This window comes from Podarcis gaigeae (genome assembly GCF_964106915.1).
Source record: "Podarcis gaigeae genome assembly, chromosome: 12".
Lineage (NCBI taxonomy): Eukaryota > Metazoa > Chordata > Lepidosauria > Squamata > Lacertidae > Podarcis > Podarcis gaigeae.
Window position 1 is genome coordinate 43,326,600 of NC_139688.1, and position 23,293 is coordinate 43,349,892.

At 43.7% G+C, this 23,293-nt stretch overlaps 1 protein-coding gene across 4 annotated transcripts in view; it reads left to right on the forward strand.

Moving 5' to 3' along the window:
* The window catches only part of RBMS3 (RNA binding motif single stranded interacting protein 3), a gene marked incomplete at its 3' end in the record, with an annotated part of 741,806 nt that overhangs the window by 46,122 nt on the left and 672,391 nt on the right, over positions 1-23,293 (forward strand). The gene's annotated exons all lie outside the window — the stretch shown is intronic.

Sequence of the window (23,293 nt, forward strand, 5' to 3'; positions counted from 1 at the left end):
ACCGACTGTATATAGTAGTGTGTGTATATAAATTTATAGAGATCAAGAATAAAATACAGGCCTATGTTCAGACCTGCTGCATATTTTTAAAGGGTTTGTTTTTAGTTGTAAAGTGCATTTACACTTCTCCAGTAGAGCTAAAAAGACTGGGATCTGAAATGGTTCATAGCGGCCTGAACATTTCAGCTTGCTTCATCAAATGCCGGATACAGATATAGCATTACCTGAGATGTGAGTTGCAAGGTATGGAGATCCAGATAACAAAATCTCCTCCCCCTTTTTAAAGGAAAAGCAAACACACAAGTATGACAGAGTGACTCTGAAATATTCTCACTCTAATTCCAGTACTTTAGGTCGCAACCTTGCTCTCTGATACCAGGGAATAAGTCCCATTGAATTCATTGAGGTAGACATATATAAGATGGTATGGGACGCCTAACTCCAGCATGCTGCAGGGCTTCGGCTCAATCCTGATTGGTTCTGCCAGCCTCTGGTGGTGCAGCAGAGGCCTTTTCCATCCCCATCTGCACAACCTTCTACCCCATCAGGCCTTTCCAGCAGAACTGTTGACGTGGTGGAAGTCACCGACTCCCTCCAGGCCCAGGGGTTTGGATTGCGCTCTTAACCTATTACCATACCAATTGTTGTTGTGAGGCCGGCTGTAAATGGCACCTTGAACTCCCTTGAAGGGAAATGATAAGGTAAGTGGCTGTAGGATGGCAACCTCTCAGAGCTGTCTCACCATAGTGAGGAAGAGATAATTTGTGGTGGAGGAATCACCATGTCTAAGATTACCTGGGCGGAAGATGGAGAGAGGCTGGATCCTCCCAGATAATTTTGGTGCTGTTGCCCCCTCCAATTTATCTTTCTGTTGGCTTTCGTGGTTTTTTTGCCTTTCTGGGTGCATGCCAAGGAAATGGTGAGGCACTGGATCCTTTAGCATCCAAGCATCATAGCAATACACACTCTCTTTTTTTGTCCTTGTGCCGCTGGAGATGGAGATGACTGCAGAGTTTTCCACAATAAGGAAGCTTCCACAAGTACACCACCTCTCCTCCACAGGTGGAAGGGGAAATCTGCTGGGATGTCCTTCCCAGGGACTATAGGACTGGTCCCTTAATAGGCTTAATTTAAATCCTTTTGAGGCAGTCGTTTGGGGATATACCTGATAATCTCACACTTGAACAGCAAAACACCATTTGACTGACTGTAAGATTAATTAAATGTGCAAGTGTATAGCCTTCCCCTCAAAAAGAAAAGTCTTACACAGCTTCCAAAAAATAAGAAAGATAGCCTAATACACATCATGAAAACTGGATCGCAGCAGTATAAACACAAACCTGGATAAAACCCAACTAAAACCCTTGAGAACAGAACCAGAAGTTAATAAAAATGGTGTTGTGTGCTGCATTAATTATCCTTAGAGAACAGCCATTGAAAATAATGGACATGACCGGCATGGGTCTAACATGTTAATTCCAATGGGTCTGTTCTGAGTAAAACTTTGTTGGCAACAACCCATGATATTCTGGGATTAAAATCTTCTGGTTTTGTCTGGTGCCAGAAGGACATCTGTATCAGCGCTAGGAAGCCTAGGCAGGACGTTCCACAAATTGGATGGGCCACCTCCATCACTTGTTCCCCAGTCACCCCTAACCCTGCTGCATCTCAAGATGCAAGAGATGCTAAAAAAAGGGGTCTCACTAAGGACCACTTCTCCATTCCCTCATCTAAAGAGATGACAGCTGCAGCTGTTGCATACCCAGCCTTTGCAGAGTTTAGGGAAATCAGTTCATCTCCAGTAATTGCTCATTTTCCACACCCCCACCCCTCTCTCCTTGCTTTCATATGCACAAAATCCTGTCATTTCAAAGTCACACATCTCTCTCTCTCTCTCTCTCTCTCTCTCTCTCTCTCTCGTCATATTGCTGGGGAAATTAGTCACTTGTATAACTGTCTGGCATCAGCTTTCTCATCTTGTGCCACTCTGTTCCATCTTGTGGGGTGTTTGGGTGCTCTGGCTTTGTGCGTGTGTGTGCTTCAGTTAATTTATTTGTCTACATGCAAATCAAAGTGACCTAGAGACCTATAGTGCAGATACGGCAATGCCAAAAAACCTAGACATAAGGCAGCTTTTGTTCATGCAACCTGGTCCAGCAAAGGAAATAGTCAGGCAATAGAGATCGCACACCGTAGGCGTATTGTGTCGCATCAGTGATGGTTTTTCAGTAGAGCTACTTCCTATTTTCGGCCTCAAGCACCCGCTTGGAGAGTTGACTTCTATAAAGCGTGGGAAGGGAGATAAACCCTCTTGAATGATTGCCGCCGCCGCTGGATCAGACCAAAGGTCGATCTACTACAACATCCTGTCCTCGCCTTAGCTAGCCAAAGGCCTTTGGGAAGCCCAGGCAGGGCATTCTCAGCGATATTATTCTCCTGCTTGGATTCCCCAGCAACTGGTATTCAGAGGCCTACTGCCTCTGGTTCTGGAATAGTATATAGCAATCTGTACTAGTAACTGTGATGGGACGCGGGTGGCGCTGTGCGTTAAACCACAGAGCCTAGGACTTGCTGATCAGAAGGTCGGAGGTTCAAATCCCTGCGACGGGGTGAGCCCCCATTGCTCGGTCCCTGCTCCTGCTAACCTAGCAGTTTAAAAGCACATCGAAGTGCAAGTAGATAAATAGGGACCGCTGCAGCAGGAAGGTAAAAGGCGTTTCCATGCGCTGCTCTGGTTCGGCAGAATCAGATTAGTCATGCTGGCCACATGACCCGGAAGCTGTACGCCGGCTCCCTCGGCCAATAAAGCGAGATGAGCGCCACAACCCCAGAGTCAGTTGCGACTGGACCTAATGGTCAGGGGTCCCTTTACCTTTACCTTACTAGTAACTGTTGGTAGCCTTATCTTCCATTAATTTGCCTAACCCTTCTTAAAGCATTCTCATTTTGTGATCAGTATCGCTGCATCTTGCGGTGGAATATGCCATAGCCTGTTTAGGGCTTTAGAGGTCAGCACCAACACTTTGAATTGTGCTTTGGAAACGTACACGGTGTTATGATAGTTGCAGTGAAGTTAAAAGTTGCATCCGCAACAAACCCAGGGTCTTCTCTGGTTATTCCAGGTGTGATTACAGTCCTGCTTCTCCTCCCCCCCTCCTTTGGCCTCCCCTTAGCCTAGCAACTGATATGATTAATGGGGTGCGCTGGGTTAATGCCTTCTGTTTTGGTACTTAAATTACCCAAGCCATTTTGAGCAAAGCTTTTAGTCAGGATGTGAGATTAGAGGATATTTTGAAGCAAGCGATTGGCTGGAACCCCTCACTTCTATCAATTTTGCCATAAATCAGTTGTGAATTATGCTCCCCGCCCCCCCCCCCCATGATAATTTTTCATGGGATTGGAACTCCGGTGATGAACATTCCAGTTTTGGAGGGAGAAAAAGTGTAATTTCCCACTAAACCAGACCTTGTTGGAAAGAATATCATGATTTATGAAAGGAGGTAGAGGCAAAAACGCATTATACTTTTACCTGCCCACCTCGTGTACCTGTCAGTCTGCTCTCTCTTTCTCCCTCTTGCAATACTCAAATAAAGCTGTTTCCATGAGGATACTTGTATTACTTTCGCTGTAAGGGGCTGTTTACGATCAATCATTTTCTGATGCTTGACACCCAAGAAAGTAGTAAGGTAACATGAAATATTGTGCTTGCTGTGTTGGTCATTTAGCAGTACCGTCCGACCTGATTAGGTAACATGGTGAACATTTGTCTATATGATTATGACATTTTTTTCTTGTTAAAATATTGAGAAAGGTCAGTTTTGCATGTGTATAATAATAATAATAATAATAATAATAGACACCCTGAAAACCCCAAATAATACCTGGCGTACTGGAGCAGACTTTGCCAATCTAGTGTCCTCTGGAGGGCAACAGGCCGATGAAGGCTGTAGTAGAGGTTTATCAGAAGTAGGGTCTACATTAATTGTAGGAACATAAGCTGTCATACTACTTGCCAATTAAGATTAGTATTGCCTACTATAGCAGGCAGCAGACATCCAGGGTCTTTGGCCTTTCCTATCACTTCCTAAAGCCGGGTTGGAAACTTTAGTTGGTGCAGAGATTTGGTGGCCAGGTTGCTCACCACCGGGGCAAGATGATTTGAGCATGTTACACCGATCCTGGCCCAATTAGCTTCCAGGCCCAATTCAAAGTGCCGGCTTTGAAACTATAAAGCTTGAAATGGCTCTCAGGACTGCAATACCTCAAGGACTGCCTCTCCCCATAAAAACGGCCTGGACTCTGCAATCATCTTTTGAGGCCCTTCTTCATGTGCCACCTCCGTGAGAGGTCCAGAGAGTGGCAACATGACAAAGGGCCTTTTCTGCAGTTGGCTCCCCCGTCTGTGGAATGCTCTCCCCAGGGTAGTTTGCCTAGCGCCTTCATTTTTCTTATTTAGGAGTCAGGAGAAAACATTCCTCTTCAATAACATTAATATCCTACAGCCTTTTAAATGTGTTTCTAGGAGGGCGGTTATTGTTCTGTTTTGTTTTTAACTATTTTGTGCTTTTACCCTGTATTATGTTGTGAAAGGGACGTGGGTGGCACTGTGGTCTAAACCACTGAGCCTCTTGGGCTTGCCGATCAGAAGGTCAGCTGTTCGAATCCCCACAACGGGGTGAGCTCCCGTTGCTCTGTCCCTGCTCCTGCCAACCTAGCAGTATGAAAGCATGCCAGTGCAAGTAGATAAATAGGTACTGCTGTGGCGGGAAGGTAAATGGTGTTTCCATGCACTCTGGTTTCTGTCACGAAGTCCCGTTGTGCCAGAAGTGGTTTAGTCATGCTGGCCACATGACCTGGAAAGCTGTCTGTGGACAAACACCAGCTCTCTAGGCCTGAAAGCAAGATGAGCGCCGCAACCCTAACCCTAACCCTTTGACTGGACTTAACCATGCAGGGGTCCTTTACCTTTTTACCTTTTTATGTTGTGAACTGCCCTTAGATCTTTGGATAAAGGGTGGTATATTTAATTTAGTAATGAACAACTGGTGATGCCCAGAGTTGAACATGTGACCTTCAGTTGTATTCAGTTTGTAGGCAAATATTGTTTCTTATTTTGGAAAAAAAAATCCTCCCTGTTACCCTTCCAGACCCACTTTCAGATTAAAAGCTTGCCAGTGTGTTCAAAGGGGATCCTCTTCCCTCTGTCATACGTGAAGGTCACAACCGCCAGTTGCTTCAGGTACTTTGCAAATAATTCAATTTTTTGCCCAAGTTTTCCCTGAATCAGACCCTGATTTATGTTTATGAATCCCCCCTGAATCTCTGTTTTATTTGCCTTTGTATGCTTTTCTGTTTTTATATTGTTTTGGCCTGGGCTGTTTCCCAGCCAGAACTCACCAGAACTCAGTTCCAACACCTCTCAGGTGGGCACCATTGCCATTATAAGGGAACAAGGGAGGTGTTCATGGTGAATTCATCCCTCACCTGTTTTTCTAGAAAATTAGCACTGGTTTTAGCAACTTTAGTGTGATTTCTTGTTTCAGTTTAACAGATCTTGTTTTTATACGTACACCGCTGAGAGGTTTAAAAAATATTGAGCAGCTTATGAATGCGTTGAAATAAAGAAAGGTAGTCATTGGTGGGCATCACAAAATTTACTGCATGAAATAATTGTATTTCAGCAGGCACTTTTCACTTGTAACACCTCATCTGACAGCATAATATCACAGAAAGTAAGAAGCTTCATTGTACTGAATAAGACCATGAATAATAGGAGGATAGGAAACTGCCTCATAAAGTCATACCTTGGAAATCGAACGGAATCCGTTCCAGAAGTCCGTTTGACTTCCAAAATGTTTGGAAACCAAGGCATGGCTTCTGATTGGCTGCAGCCAATCAGAAGCCATGGAACCCACGTCGAACGTTCGGGTTCCAAAGAAGGTTTGCAGACCGGAACACTCACTTCCTGGTTTATGGCATTTGGGACCCAAAACATTCGACTTGCAAGGTGTTCGACTTCTGAGGTACGACTGTACTGAGTCCGACCATTGTTCCATCTAGTTCAATATTCCTTAACACTGACTGACAGTAGTACTCCAGTCACGCAAGGCCTGTTCCAGCCCTTCCTTGAGATACCGGGAAGTGAAACTGGGACATTCTTCAAGCAGAGCTCTACTATTGAATTATGCCATAAGTCACAAAACACTGCACACACTGTCTGCACCCAGCATTCAAAAGCGTCTCCCAGGCCTAGTTTTGTGTGCAATTTTAATGCATGATATTTAGGAGACTCAGCAAATGCATTTTAAATAATTACCAAATTACAGCAAAAATCATTACCACGAATTCAACTGTACTTTTAAACTAAGATTTTTTTTAAACTTTTTTTAAAAAAAACTTTCTCAATGACGTTTCCATTTCCTTAATCTCCTAAAGCAATTTCCCTCCATTATAGCAAAAGAGTAGTATGCAATTTTCAGTAATTATTACCTGGGGTGACACCTTTCAACACTGAAGGAAATAAACAGGTGGAGTTAATTAGCTCCAAAATAATTTACATCTTCATTATATTCCTTGTAAAAGGCTATGAAAACTTTTAGTAGCAGGAGAGGGAACATTTCAATGCCATCTTTGGTCTCAGAACTGTTTTGTAATATTTAATGGAACTTTCAAGGTTTAGGAATGATTCCAACTTGATGGTCTCCTTTGCAAGTCATAAACATCTATTTATCATATGATCCTGTGCATGTCTACTCAGAAGCAAGCTCCAGATATTGCAATGCAGTTTAAGTCTCCCCAAAACATGAAGAAAAATAGGAATTTTCTGTGTGTTGCGGGGGGAGGGGGAGTATTCAGACAGCATATTTTAGGGAGAAATAAATGTGTCAAAAAGCATTGAAATTTTACTATGTTTTTATATGCTATGTAAGCCGCCCAGAGTGGCTGTGGAAACCTAGCCAGATGGGTGGGGTATAAATAATAAAATTACTGTCGTTGTTGAAATGCATTGAAAAATGCACATTTAATGGGAAAAGTGCATACAAAATGAATGTTAATGGCATTTACCTAATTGAGGTAGCTTAGCCTGTAAAGCGGTGACTGGTCCAAGGTCACTCAGTGAGCTTTGCTGCTGAGTGGGGATTCGAACCCTGCTCTTCCAGGTCATAGTCTGACTCTCTAACCATTACACTACATTGGCTCTCATGAGGGGGAACCTTGCCGCCTTAGGGTTTTCAGATGCAGAGGAAGCTTCTAAATGACTGCTTGCACTTCAAAACCCTCTTCAGACCTTTGTGCTAATCTGAAGAGCAGACAGTGTGCCCAGGAATGCAGAACTTGTGTGCACGGCCCATCTCATTTTCAGGCACACACTGGAACACGTATTGTTGACAACATATTTGGACCGGCAGCCCCGTGTTAGGCATGGTGTATATTTCTGCAAGGAGCATAAAAGAAGCAGGAGGGCTGCATAAATTTTCTGGCGTGTTGCTTGCTTTTGCCAAACATTATAGCAGTGTAGCTACCAATTTTTCTGCATTCTAGCTTCCCCCCACCCCCAATTAAGAAGGGGTAGTAATTTATGAGCACAAGTCAAAGTGTCACGGCCTCAGCCCAGTATACCTGAAGAAGCGTCTCCACCCCCATCATTCAGCCTCGGACACTGAGGTCCAGCTCCAAGGGCCTTCTGGCGGTTCCCTCCCTGCGAGAAGTGAAGCTACAGGGAAATAGGCAGAGGGCCTTCTTGGTGGTGGCGCCTGCCCTGTGGAACGCCCTTCTATCAGATGTCAAAGAAATAAACAACTATCTGACCTTTAGAAGACATCTGAAGGTAGCTCTATTTAGGGAAGTTTTTAATGTTTGATGTTTTGTCATGTTCTTAATATTCTGTAGAGAGCCACTCAGAGTGGCTGGGAAAACCCAACTAGATGGGTGGGATATAAATAAATTATTATTATTATTAACCATGTCACACCATTTGGTCTGTCTAGCTCTCAATATTTTGGACACTGATTGGCAGTGACTCCTTGGGGAACCAGACAGTAGTCTTTTCCCACCTGGTAGTGCTGAGACCTGAGACCTTTTGTGTACAAAGTTTATAATTTGCTACTGAGCTGCACTCCTTCCTCTCCCTCCCTTTCTTCCGCGAGAGAGGTCTGCATTTTTAATGGCTACATGAATAGCAGAAATTAAATAGATGCAGCGTTCCCCATCATGGCATCCTCACGCCGGGGAAAGCTTGCCTACTGTGATGGAAACAAAGATGGCCAGGTGTGTCGTTAAGAAAGCAGAACCAATAGGTGTAAGAAAGATGTATTAAACAGCTGTTCCTTATTTTCTAGTACGTTATATTTCTTCATTCCAAATATGTGCAACCCGCTTCTCTCAGTTTGCAAAACATTGTCTTTATGGAGATCCACAGTGTAAATTCTACACCCACTCACCCAAGTAATCTCCATTGAACCTAATGGGGTCTACTTATGAGTGGACATGCATAGGGTTGTGCTGCAAGGCTGCTGTGCTAAGCACAGTTATCTGGAGGATAATGCGGGTGCTGATGTGGTCTACAGGTGAAACTCGAAAAATTAGAATATCAAGGAAAAGTTCCTTTATTTCCGTAATCCAACTTGAAAGGTGAAACTAATATATGTGATAGATAGACTCGTGACATGCAAAGCGAGATATGTCAAGCCTTGATTTGTTATCATTGCGATGATCACGGCGTACAGCTGATGAAAACCCCAAATTAACCATCTCAGAAAATTAGAATATTCAAGGGAATCGGGAAAACAAGGATTCCAAATCGAGCAAGATTGGACCTCTGAGAAGTAGAAGCAGATCTCGCTTTGCATGTCATAAGTCGATCTCATATATTAGTTTCACCTTTGAAGTTGAATTACTGAAATAAAGCAACTTTTCTACGATATTCTAATTTTTCGAGTTTCACCTGTAAACCACTGAGCCTCCTGTGCTTGCCGATTGGAAGGTCAGCGGTTCGAATCCACAAGATGGAGTGAGCTCCCGTTGCTCTGTCCCAGCTTCTGCCAATGTAGCAGTTTGAAAGCACACCAGTGCGAGTAGATAAATAGGTACCGCTCCGGCGGGAAGGTAAACGGTGTTTCCGTGTGCTCTGGTTTCCGTCACGGTGTTCTATTGTGCCAGAAGTGGTTTAGTCCTGCTGGCCACATGACCTAGAAAGCTGTCTGTCGACAAACACCAGCTCCCTCGGTCTGAAAGCGAGGTGAGTGCTTTGACTGGACTTAACTTTAGCTTTTACCTTTTTTTTTATCTGGTGGAAAATCTAGCTGAACTCTATGGGATTTCTATATGAGAAGACATATCTATAGGATGGCACTGTTAGAATAACAGCAGTGCCACTCTTTTGGGGCTACAAGCACATGCAGCTGTACATTTGTATGCATCAAATAATCCAGTAGAACCACAAATCATTAGTATAAGGGGAAAAACACTTGCATTATTGAGGAATATCAGCCTGCTAAATGTGGTACAAAATAGAACACGCTTAAAATGGTAAATAAAAAAACAACCTAACATCTTAAAGCAGAGGAATTTTTTTTAAAACAAGAGCAGCAGTAAAACACAATAAAGTAAAAGAGCAGATAAAGTCAAAATGATCTTGACATGGCAGCTAAAGGAGAACAAGCAAAGCACCAAATGGACCTCACTAGGGTCGATGTTCCATAATGTGGTGCCACTGTTGAGAAGGTGCTCTCCCTGCCATCGCCCACCAAAGGTAGGGTTTCTGAAGAAGGTTATAATGCCCAAGGCCAGAAAAAGAAGCCAGCCTGAAACTCTGAGGTGTCATTGCCATGCAATGTAGATAGCACCAAGCCAGAGCTGTTCCAATGGTTTGACTTTGTATAAAAACAGTATGCAGAGTGCCGACCCTTGAAAGTGTCCCTATTTTCCAGGGATTTCCCAGATTTGGAGAAACTGTCCTAGTTTCTGATTGGTTCCTGGAATGTCCCAGTTTTCATTGGAGAAATGCCGGAGGGCATGGAGTTTTCTGGGATGTGGGTGGCGCTGTGGCATATACACAGAGCCTAGGACTTGCTGATCAGAAGGTCGGCGGTTCGAATCCCCGCAACGGGGTGAGCTCCCTTTGCTCGGTCCCAGCTCCTGCCAACCTAGCAGTTCGAAAGCACGTCAAAGTGCAAGTAGATAAATAGGTACTGCTCCGGCAGGAAGGTAAACGGCGTTTCCGTGCGCTGCTCTGGTTCGCCAGAAGCGGCTTAGTCATGCTGGCCACATGACCCGGAAGCTGTACGCCAGTTCCCTCGGCCAATAAAGCGAGATGAGCGCCACAACCCAAGTCGGCCACGACTGGACCTAATGGTCAGGGGTCCCTTTACCTTTACCTTTATGGAGTTATCTGACCCCCAAGCTATCTAAAGGCAATCCTGTATAGGGAAATGTTGTTGTTGTTGTTGTTGTTGCTGCTGCTGCTGTTTCAATTTATATACCACCCTATACCCAGAGATCTCGGGGTGTTTTTTTAAATCTTTAATGGATTATTATTTTATATATACATGTTGGAAGGTGCCCAGAGTGGCTGCGTCAACCCAGTAAGATGTGTGGGGTATAAATAGTAAAATTATCATTATGGAATGGGACAGCCCTATTTTCATCAGAGAAATGTTGGAGGGTATGAGATTGGGGGGAGGGGAGTTCAATATCCAAAGTGTTTTGGATCTCCCGGGTCCTTCATTGGGGAGCTTCAAATGCAGAAGTTTATTCTTTTGTCTACTCCCCGGTAGAAGGTATAAAAAAGTGGAGATGTACAGCGGTACTACGGGTTACAGACACTTCAGGTTACAGACTCTGCTAACCCAGAGATAGTACCTCGGGTTAAGAACTTTGCTTCAGGATGAGAACAGAAATCGCGCGGCAGCGGCGGGAGGCCCCATTAGCTAAAGTGGTACCTCAGGTTAAGAACAGTTTCAGGTTAAGAATGGACCTCCAGAATGAATTAAGTTCTTAACCTGAGGTACCAGTGTACTTTTGAAGCTCCCTGATGATGCACCTGGGAGACTTAGAATACTTTGGACATTAAACTTTTCCTCCTACCTCTTTGCTCCCTTCTCGCAACCTCCCCCCTCCCCCTGCTCTCCCTTTTGCTGCATTGACTTCATATGAGGCCAATTCCTGTGGCATTTGTCCTCCATCAGGGAAGTCCTCCTCACCCAAATTAAGAGATCAACATTCTGACAGGACTCGTCCTCCTTCAGTTTACTCCTGAATAAATTAATTTAACAGTTGTCATAAAACACATTTCCTTTATATTTCCCTAGTTAACTTTGAAGCTGTCTTCTTCCATCTCTTGCACAATAGCCGCTTTTCAGTCATATCTGCTGAGGTCAAGTGGCACGTACTCCTTTTGTTTCAGCTATGTGTGCCCACCACCCAAAAAAATGCACATACTGATTGGTTGGCTCTGTTGCAATGAATGGGGTGGCTTTGTTGGGAAAAGATGGGTGCATTTCAGTGTTGCTGTGCCTGTTTTTTTAAAAAAGGCCATAGAGCTGAGCCGTTCTAAGCATCAGGATGACAGAATGTGTCCTGTCTCTAAGGAGATCGCACACCTGCCATCTAGAATTGAAGTAATACCAATATCTCTTGTATCCTTCAGATGCTTTTTATAAAAGCACAGTGTCATTTTAGCAGGAAAAGCTGTAGGTGTAGGCCTTGAGCTTCATGCTATATCTTCCTTAATTAATTTCTTACATCTAGCTGGTAAGATGTGTCCTGCATCTTAATTTTAATGCTTTCCTCCCTTTTGGATGCAGTTTTGTGTTATTGATACTAGGATAAAATGTCAAGTGATTATGAGTGTAAATAAAATAATAATAGAGAGGGTGCTAATTTCAGGTCACGGTACAAGCAAAGTATACAAACAACCACTCTCAGCCTACAAGTAAAATAGCTGCTACCACCATATTGTGTTTTTTTTTTCTGGTAAAGAAAGAACCAGACAGATTTCCCCCACTTCTCATGCTGCTTTTACGTGTCACAAAGAGGGTGACCAGATGCAAAAGAAGACTGTGGGGCTGGGGCTCGTTCATCTTTAATAGCATGAAAAACTACACCTGAAATTCTCTCTTCTAAGTGCTCCTGCCAACCTAGCAGTTTGAAAGCACATCAAAGTGCAAGTAGATAAATAGGTACCACTCCAGCGGGAAGGTAAACGGCGTTTCCGTGCGCTGCTCTGGTTCACCAAGAAGTGGCTTAGACCTGCTGGCCACATGACCTGGAAGCTCCCTCGGCCAATAAAGCGAGAGTTGGCCATGACTGGACCTAATGGTCAGGGGTCCCTTTACCTTTACCTTTACAACTATTAAGGGTGCAGGAGTTCCCTGCCTGTGAGCCACAAAGCAATGCCAATATTTCCTTCTAGAAAAGTCTAGCAAGTACACCTGAAACTGAAAGACCTGCTTATATCGATGGATCTTGCTTGACAAAACTGCTGACTATATCCACCACGCTTCATGTTGTAAAAAATAAATAATGACATCCCTCACGTTGTTCCTTGGCTGTGGGGAATGTGGCCTTCTGTGTGGGTCTCACTTTTTGCAAAGCTTGCAGTGACATCATGAGAATGAGCAACGGCAGTAAATTATTCCCATTTATGAAAGCATTCTTCTGGGCAGAGGGCTATTATGACACCTTCAAAGATTGGGTGGGGAGACTTCAAGGTTAAGTGCCTATTTCCCATAATTCCCTTTTGTGGCTTTGTAAGGAATTGGTTTCTACCTCTCGGTTTTGCATAATTGTACAGCAACTGGCATGCAACTTAGCTTGCACCTTATTTTTTTTATTATTATTTTGTCTGCTGCCAAATGCCTTTGGCTGAATTTTGTAAAGCTGCTGAACGTGCACATCTTCCTGTTGCTTTTTCTGTGTTCTAAAGAAATATCAGTGAACTGGGCTTCTTTAAAGTTCACAATGACCTGGGAAGTATGATCAGTTGTCTGCTGTTTATTACTTATACCAGATTGTATCTAGCTCAAAACATCGGTTTGGTTGAACAACAACATGATCTCTGTCTTTTTTTCAGGGATTACTTTTCAGCTAATATTGTTTTTGGTGAACAGCGTTTAGATAAGATAATATCTTAGGGTGTGTACAGATGTCCATAATTTGAGCAGGGCACCCAGGGTATCACTTAAGCAAATCATTTCGCTCATATGTGCAGTCTTCTGTCCACGACTTCACTCAGGGAAAGTCAGTCTGATCCGTTTACAGTAAATGTTAGCTATGTGCAGTGGCGATTGGCAGGAGACTAGTAACTCTGCAAATCAGTTTTACTTCTCCCCCCTAAAAGGATGGGACCCTCCCATTAGCCCCTTCCATTATAACCAGTGGTCAGTGTTGATGGGAGTTGTAGTTCATCAAGCAGCTGGAGAGGGTCAGGTTCCCTGGCCCCCAAAGAGCTAAATCACTGGCATTGGCAGTGAGACCATATAAGGATGCTAAGCTGTGAGGAGAATTTAGAAAGGAGCATCTGGAGCTGACCAGAAAACGGCTTGTAAATTAAATAGGGCTAGGAACTACACTTTACCAACCAGTCTTATTTAAAACCTCTGTCACTCTCAGACGCAGGTGGCGCTGTGGGTTAAAGCCTCAGCGCCTAGGACTCGCCGATCGAAAGGTCGGCGGTTCGAATCCCTGCGGCGGGGTGCGCTCCCGCTGCTCGGTCCCAGCGCCTGCCAACCTAGCAGTTCGAAAGCACCTCCGGGTGCAAGTAGATAAATAGGGACCGCTTACCAGCGGGAAGGTAAACGGCGTTTCCGTGTGCGGCTCTGGCTCGCCAGAGCAGCGATGTCACGCTGGCCACGTGACCCGGAAGTGTCTCCGGACAGCGCTGGCCCCTGGCCTCTTGAGTGAGATGGGCGCACAACCCCAGAGTCTGTCAAGACTGGCCCGTACGGGCAGGGGTACCTTTACCTTTACCTTTACCACTCTCATTTAAATACAGTCAAACCTTGGCTCCCGAACACCTCCATTTTGGAACGTGTCAGCTCCTGAACGCCAGAAACCCAGAAGTAACTGTTCAGTTTTTAAATGATTTTCGGATGCTGAATGGCTTCCGGGGTATTTCTTCTTTTTCTTTTCCTCCATTGCCGAATGCCCTTTGATCCTCGGTTGTCGAACGTTTCGGAAGTCGAACAGTCTTCCGGAATGGATTACGTTCGACAGCCGAGGTTTGACTGTAAATATTAACCGTATTAGTGCAAACATGAGTCTTACAGAAACAGAAACAAATTGCAAGTACCTCATTTACATTTCATTTACCTCATTTACATTTCTGTCTCATAATAAAGAATATGTTGTTAACTTTTATTTAATTGTGGAAGTGTGTCTGGCTGGTTTTGTATCATAACTAAAATACCACAGCTATATTTAAAAGCATCAATATGTTTAAAAGCATCAATAAGCAGTATAGTATACTGTACTTTTCCATCTATAAGACGCCCCCATGTATAAGACGCCCTCTATTTTTGGGGACTCAAATTTAATAAAATGAGGGGAGATGGCACAGAGTTGTTGAGCTTATTTTGAGGGGGTTGCCGAAAATCACTCACCCACACGCATCACGAAATCTACTTCCATTCTGTCCCATCACCGGCAGAAGCTGCCAGCTGCCAATCACCTGCCCAACTGCCAGAGCGTCAGCCAATCAACATCACCCATTAACGCAGCAACCAATAACACGCACGCAACCAATCAAACGTCCACTCTTTGCACTACCCATGTACAAGACGATCCCCACTTCCCCACTTTTTAGCATGATTGGTAAAGAAAAAAACATATACGGAAAGGAATGGTATTTGGTGGCAGTGGGTTGAAGGGGAATCGACTGGTTCTCCACATATAAAGGAAAGGTAAACTCTCAACGGGGAATGCATGTCTGTACCTCTGACACTTGTGTGGCTGGAATGTCACCAAGCGTGCAAAGACATTGAGTGACAACATTGCTCCGCCCACTGTTGCCTCTACCCTGACCCACTACTGGTATGCATCCCCGAGAAGGCTCCCCACAAAGGCATGGGCTGAGAAAGGCTCCCCTCCTGCAGGGCTACTCGATGGAAAGAGACGTTATCCCAATGTATGACAGATTTGCCTTGCATTGCAAACTGCTGGGCGTGAATCGCTTTCTAAATAAATAAATAAATTCTGCGAAATTTTGACGGCACACTGAATGGTGCTGCTAGATTATAGTGCTTTAACCGGTCTAGTTCAATTGATGCAAATTATGTTGTTAGTTAGCTTCATTTATGTCAATTACGCAGACAAGTAATGTGTTTGCAAATCCAGCCTGGAAAGTCTTTCCACTGGCAAGATGTTTGTGCCAACTCTGGCTGCGAGGTACGAAACATTCTACCCAGAATGTAGAATCATTCTACCCAGAATCTCTCGCTGGCGTTATGAGGTTATGACGTTTTCTCGGAGTGGACAATTCGATTATTAATTATGAATTATGTTATCCATTAAGTCTCTGAGCAGATTTAGGAATCTCCGTGGAAACAGAGAAATGCTGTTATGTTAAAAGGCAGTTGGTACAATGGGCCACTATAATGGGGTACAATAAATAATCTTTATTATTGTACTTTAAATACTGAAAAATATTTATTTTAACATTTTCATAATTTTATGCTGACAGTTCTTCCACTGAACACAAAGCCACTTGTTCAGACATGACTGTCTCTCAGTTTGAGGATTGTAAAAGCTGTCTTTCCCAACCTGCATTGTTTTATTCCTTTATTCGCTGTTTGTACTTATAGTCTGTCCACAGTGAGATACAAAAATATTGCAGTGAAAACAAGCACAAATTGTAATAAATTTATAAAGTAAAACTATAACCAATAACAGAATTAATCTGTGATTCTGAAAATCTGCAGGAATGATTGCCTGCAACGGAACTTATACTCCAGAAATAAATAGGAATTAAAAACAACAGACTTAATTTCAATCTCTTTATTTGCATAAAAGATGAATTAGAGGTAGGAGTGTTTATGCTACCAGGAAAATTCGGGGTTTTAGACTCCTTTCTCTCATCCTGATCTACATGATAAGCAGAATGAAATAATTTCCCTGCACAAAGAAATCTAACCAGTCATGGAGCAGACTATGGTAGAATCCTTTCCCCTGAAACGTTCACTTGCCATTTAAAAAAATACATATGTGGAAATCATTCAAACACAGACTGAAATAGTCCAGCAAGAAACATGCCATGTGTTTCTGCTGATTGTGTGGCTCTCTTTTCTTTCAGCCCAGGTGAAGCAATAGTGCAAACAACGGCATGTTCGTTATCCGTTAAATGATCCGAAACAGTATCTATTGAACCACTGAATCACAGTGTGCATATAAATATATACAACTCATATCATGTGCATATAAATTCCTAGCTCATTGGGGGGCGGGACTTACAAAAATGCATCATAGTACAGAGAACTGTTGTGTAAAAATGTGTAAATTAAGAGAAGTTCACAATGAAGTCCTAATTGATTTTCATGATGACTTTAAAAACAACAAGAAAATTGTAAACAGGAAATGTGGGAGACTGAACTTCATATGGGGGGGAACCCACAAAACTTAGAGAAATTGACATATTCACCTATCCTTATACATAGGGAAGAATTCCCATCTTAGGACAGCTATGCAGAGATAACTTCTGAATTTTGCTTGTGTAAATTCTGGATCAAGTCTCTAGTTCAGTGGAATCGCAGCAGCATACATCAGTGGTATCTGGCAAACTACCCAGCTGTATATTTCCATCACAATATTTGCTTATCTCATCTATAGATAGGTGTGAAGATGTAGTTGCTTTCTAAAACTATTCTGCAAAACTTGTGTGCTTCCACTGAGTGATGGTGACTCCACGCCCATTACCCTTAGGAGAACAAATTATAGTGTCTCATAAGGGAAGCCAGAGATTTTGGGTAGCCAAAACTGAGGAGCACCTCTAACTGAGAAACAAAAGGGGGGCCCCCATCCCCACTCTGACGGACAAACATTTTCCAGCACTTCCCTGTGTTTCCTACATCCAGGTAGCTTACTATTTTTGTAGCTTATTATTACATTAGATTCCAATAATAATATACCGTATTTTTCCATGTATAAGACTAGGATTTTTTTAAAAACCAAAAGATTAGGTTTAAAATTGGGGCTTGTCTTATGCACGGGTAGTTCTGAGGGGTGTTTTCTTAATTTGGAGTCCCCCAAAATATTCATGGGGGCGTCTTATTTACGGGAAAATATGGTACGTCCAAGGAATACATAGAAGGGATGGGTAGCAATACCTTTATAGTTTTCTTACACATTTGGTTAATAATAAGCCTGGTTAAAGAGAAATAGGCTCACATTCAGTTTAAAATAATTGCTGATGGACTGTAATCCACTTAATTGGCATCCTGATCAATGCTACGCTTGCTAAATAGACAGTGAATCATTTTGTGTAATGCATCTCAATTGCGATGTAGATCATACAGTGTTAAAGCAGTTTGAATGTTGAAGTGCCTTATGTTGCCTGTCATAAGGTTTGAATAAGAACTAATAGGCGAGAACTGGAGGGCTCAATACCTTTTATCCCTGCAGCCTATTTGATAGCGTTTTTGTTCAGAAATTGTTGTTGGCATTTGCCTGACTCGAGAGACAGTGGAGTGCACATCCAAGAGGGAAGTCAAACTGCTGCATTAGCAGCACTGAAGTCACCTCCTTGGGGTGCAAGCTTGGGCTGTGTGTATGCAGGTCCTGGGATGCCCAGATGATAAGACCCCCCTCTCAGCCTCACGGATGTGATCCAAAGGAAAGCAGAGCAATACGATGGGCACCAGCCTCGCTGCAGGAGTTGCCGGAAGGAAGAGGAGGAGGAGGAGGAGGAGGAGAAGAAGAAGAAGAGGAGGAGGAGTTTGGACTTGATATCCTGCCTTTCACTCCCCTTAAGGAGTCTCAAAGCGACTCACAATCTCCTTTCCCTTCCTCCCCCACAACAAACACTCTGTGAGGTGAGTGAGGCTGAGAGACTTCAGAGAAGTGTGACTAGCCCAAGGTCACCCAGCAGCTGCATGTGGAGGAGCGGGGAAGCGAACCCAGTTCACCAGATTACGAGTGCATTGCTCTTAACCACTACACCACGCTGGCATACATGGCATACAAGATGCCATCCAACCATCTCAGGGACTCTTCTTTGGATTTGTGTAGGGTTTACTCCTTAGCCAAAGATTTCCCGCAAGGCAGCAGCGATTTAGGATCAGAGTATTCCTTCTAGATGGGCTACCTTCCCAGGTTGACGAGCCCCATCTGCCCCTCACTTCCCTCTTCAGCACAGGCAGATGCTGCTGCCCTGACCATTATTGGATACTCTCACCTGGTTTATCTGGCCAATCGCAGCTGTTCCTGGGGTGTGGCCACTGTCACATACTGGCAGCTTCTAGGAGCCACAAGTGAGAGCTGAGTGCAAGGTGGGGACCAAAGGTTGATAAACTACCCCGGGAGGAGCATGATGTGTCCCACACCAGAGATTCTGCCCCTCCCCAAACACCCCATATTAGGAAATGATGATTGCACATATGTATGTGTATGGAGTGGTCAAGTAGAGCTCGTTGGGCTTGGACCATGGAAGTGTTGGGTTCAAATCCTAGCTTTGTGTGTTTGTGAAACATACTTTAAAAAAACACCACTAGCCCAAGGCTGCACCATAGCGCCTGGTTCTTGAGGCAAAATGTTATTGGGATCAACTGTAGTCCCTTCTGGTCAGTATTCCACTAGAAGACAACTGCAGGTGAGTATAACAGCATTGTCTCTTGAGATCAAGAGGGATTTTCTACTTCTAGGACAAGCGATCTTCCTTTTCAGAAGTTTTGTTTCTGTGCTGCCTTCCTTCCTTGGCAACCCTCAAGGTGGTGTTCACTGGATTCCCAGGTCACTTCCTATCCAGGCACTGACTAGATCCAGACCAGCTTAACTTCAGCAAGATTGCTGCATCAGATCCTTTCAGATTACAGTGGTACCTCAGGTTAAGTACTTGATTCGTTCCGGAGGTCCGTACTTAAACTGAAACTGTTCTTAACCTGAAGCACCACTTTAGCTAATGGGGCCTCCTGCTGCTGCCGCGCCACGGGAGCACGATTTCTGTTCTCATCCTGAAGCAAAGTTCTTAACCTGAGGTAATATTTCTGGGTTAGTGGAGTCTGTAACCTGAAGCATATGTAACCTGAAGCGTATGTAACCCGAGGTACCACTGTACACCCAGGACTTGCAGTTGCCAGGAGGTAGTCACTTTGAGAAAGGTTTCCTCACACGTTCAAGAGTTTTGAGATACCACCACGCTCACACATTTACAGTGTTGTAGAACCGGCTTCCCCATGGAAAACGAATTCCATCATACTTATTTCTCACCTTTGATTGATTTTTGAAGGCCAATTGAGCCAGCCAGCACTTGCCTCTTTTTGTATTCTATGATAATTTGTTTCTCTCGCCTCCTAAAGCGAGTTGGGTCATTCCCTTCTTCCATAACAGCAGAAACAACTGCTGGCAATATAATAGTGAGCAAATAAAAAGAGCTGGCTCACAAAGTGGGATTTTCTAGAGAGAGAGGAATTTGGTTCCCATGTGTAATTGCTACAATTTCCCCCTTCTCGTCGATGCAACAACGCAGTGACATTCGCGAAATTGGAAATAGCGATGAATGGGCAAACTCTGTGTCTTTCCGTTACTTAGCATGCCTGTGAAATGGGACTCTTTTATTATATGTATCAAACTCCCCAGATGGCTGCGTAGACATCTACATTCAATTGTATCACGGCTTTGCGATAGATGTGCAGTCCTATTATTGTCTTTAAATATGTAATTGTCAACCCCCCTTCCCCCAGGATGAGCTTCACAACCATGTAATGATGTGCAGTTGCTGAATCTGTTTTTCCAAAATTTTATTTTACAAGTAACCTTCCTTCGTCTGACAACTCACTGCCGACGTTGTCGAGATAATGAAGTCCCTCCTTCCTCCCCATCTCAAATATTGCTAGTGACAGTGATAAGAATCATTTTGTAACTTTAAAAATAACCACGATTCCCTCGACATATCTGAACAGAAGTGAGGAATCAGTTGGAAGTGTAAAAGAACATGAGTTATGAGAGCTTAGGAGCAGGAGGATATGCGTGGGAAGGGAGGAATTAGGAGAGATGGATGGGTTTCCTCATTCTCATTTCCTTAGGAGCTGTCTCCTCCAAATTGAAATCTGCACTTTAACTTTGAGAATCCGTTGAACACAATTGAAGGTTCTGTGTGGATGCTGTTGAAGAGGAAATGGCCTGATACACACTTCTGCATCTGGCAGGGACACACACACCTCCAGAATTAACATTCTTCCTGTTAACATTTTGGGTACTGCTGTGCTGATATTTCCCCCATGTTCTCTCGAGTTGGAGAACGTGGATGGCATTTTCATGGGGGCTTGCAGGTTGTGTGTGTTTGTGTGTGAAGGTGTTGTCTCTTGCACTTACATTAAAAAGCTCAATGAGATGGCTTAGTTGTGCATTTTCTAGCTTTTGCACTTTTCCTTTATAGCAGTTTCTCGTTAACTTTCCAGCTTTAATAACATTTATTTATTTATTCATTCATTCATTCCCTGCCCATCTGGCTGGGTTTCCCTAGCCACTCTGGTCGGCTTCCAATAGAATATTAAAATACAATAGTCTATTAAACATTAAAAGCTTCCCTAAACAGGGCTGCCTTCAGATGTCTTCTAAAAGTCTAGTTGTTTTTCTCTTTGACATCTGGTGAGAGGGCATTCCACAGGGCGGGTGCCACCAACAAGAAGGCCCTCTGCCTGGTTCCCTGTAACCTCACTTCTCATAATGAGGGAACCGCCAGAAGGCCCTCGGCACTGGACCTCAGTGTCTGGGCAGAACGATGGGGGTGGAGACGCTTCTTCAGGTATATTGGACCGAGACCAGGCTTCTTGAAATGCTGTTTTGGAAGGTGTTATCTCAGGAGACATCTTCAAAAGGGCTTTCCAAGAAGGTGGGCCAGCCGGCCAGGAGGCAGCCTGCTGAAGAGCTCTGGAGGATGGATTTGTTGTTTTTTAAAAAGGAGAACTGTGGAAGTTGACTTTTCGCAAGATCCTCAGCTGCTCTCCTTACCCTTCATGGGAGGATTCCTCTTGCAATGATACAAGCAAGTGTGGGGAAGGACCAACCACATTGTCTCTTGGGCAACCTTCAGCAAGTCTTCGTGTCATTGGTGGGTGGGGCAACAAGCACACCTCTCTCCATCCAGTTGCCCATAGAGCACATCCTTGTGGATCCTGTTAGCCAAGACCACATAACACCAGTCCTGAAAGACCTACATTGGCTCCCAGTACGTTTCCGAGCACAATTCAAACCATTGGTGTTGACCTTTAAAGCCCTAAACGGCCTTGGCCCAGTATTCTTGAAGGAGCGTCTCCACCCCCATCTTTCAGCCTGGACACTGAGGTCCAGCTCCAAGGGCCTTCTGGCGGTTCCCTTCCTGTGAGAATTGAGGTTACAGGGAACCAGCCAGAGGGCCTTCTCAGTAGTGGCACCCATCCTGTGGAATGCCCTCCTATCAGATGTTGAGGAAATAAACAACTAAACTTTTAGAAAGCATCTGAAGGCAGCCCTGTTTAGGGAAGTTTTTAATGTATGATCTTTTATCACTTATTATTATTATTATTCTGCTGGGAGCCACTCAGAGTGGCTAGGGAAACTCAGCCAGATGGGCGGGGTATAAATAATAAATCATTATTGTTATTATTAGCCTTTTAAAGTAGGTGGTGTGGATCAAGTTGCTTCATATTAATATGAAATAATAATAACAACCCAATACGTGAACAGGACCTCTTTCCACATAGAGTACTGGTGTGCACCGTGCATGGGTGGAATATACAAGGAATACTAATAATTCAGAAAATTCAGCTAAAAGACACAGAGAATAACACCACAGTGGTTGAAACGAGAAGAAACAGGCACATCGGGGGGTGTTGTTGTTGTTGCTGTTTGTGTCTGATTGCTTTGGGCAAAGAACAAGGATTCTAAGCAAATACAAATAACTGGGATTTTGCTAACAAATAGGTAATTTAGGTCTCACTTGAAATTGGTTTCCTTTCATAATGTACATTGCTCAACATTTTAATTGATTTTGCTATGAATGTGTCCAGATGAGTTAATACATTGCACACACTTTGTGTGTACACTACATAAATTTTGAAGTTCCACAATGCAGAGATTAGAAAGAGCAGACAATGAGCCAGTGACTGAGAAATTCATAAACTTAATAAAATTAATGTCCCCCCTATTCTTATTAATTTATAATCATAACACAACAGATAAATCAGCAAGAGCTCTGCATCAATAAGGGATGAAAAACACCCTACCCAGTTCCCTTTCTCCTTCCTCTGGCTCAGTTCAACTATCATGCCAAGTCACAATGTGTGAACTTTAACAGGGTCTTGGTGCAGCATCCAAATTGGCAATCCATGGTTTCCCCCTTCCCAACGGGAGGCAGTATGCCTCTGAATCACAATGACAATCACAAATTAACACTCCGGTCTTGCTTATGTGCTTCCCTTTGGATGGCCACTGAGAGAGCCAGTGTGGTGTAGTGGTTAAGAGCGGTGGACTCGTAATCTGGTGAACCAGGTTTGATTCCCCGCTCCTCCACATGCAGCTGCTGGGTGACCTTGGGCCAGTCATTCTTCTTTGAAGTCTCTCAGCCCCACTCACCTCACAGAGTGTTTGTTGTGGGAGAGGAAGGGAAAGGAGAATGTTAGCCGCTTTGAGACTCCTTAAAGGGAGTGAAAGGCGGGATATCAAATCCAAACTCCTCTTCTTCTTCTTCTGAGAGCAAGATGTGTTGAATGCTGGACTAGGGTCTTTGGCCTGATCCTGGTCCTCTTAGGTTCTTATGCAAAGTCATGGCAGTTAAAAGTCTTTGCCTCTTTCTTTTTGCTTGTTTATCAGAAATTTTAAAATAAATGAAGTAGATGTTTTTGAATAGGCAGAGGGTCTTCTCGGTAGTGGCACCTGCCCTGCGGAATGCCCTCCCACCAGATGTCAAGGAAATAAACAACTATTTGACCTTTAGAAGACAGCTGAAGGCAGCCCTGTTTAGGGAAGTTTTCAGTGTTTGACGTTTTATTGTGTTTTTAATATTCTGTTGGGAGCCACCCAGAGTGGCTGGGGAAACCCATCCAGATGGGTGGGATATAAGTAATAAATATATTATTATTATTATACATTTGACGACCATTTCGCA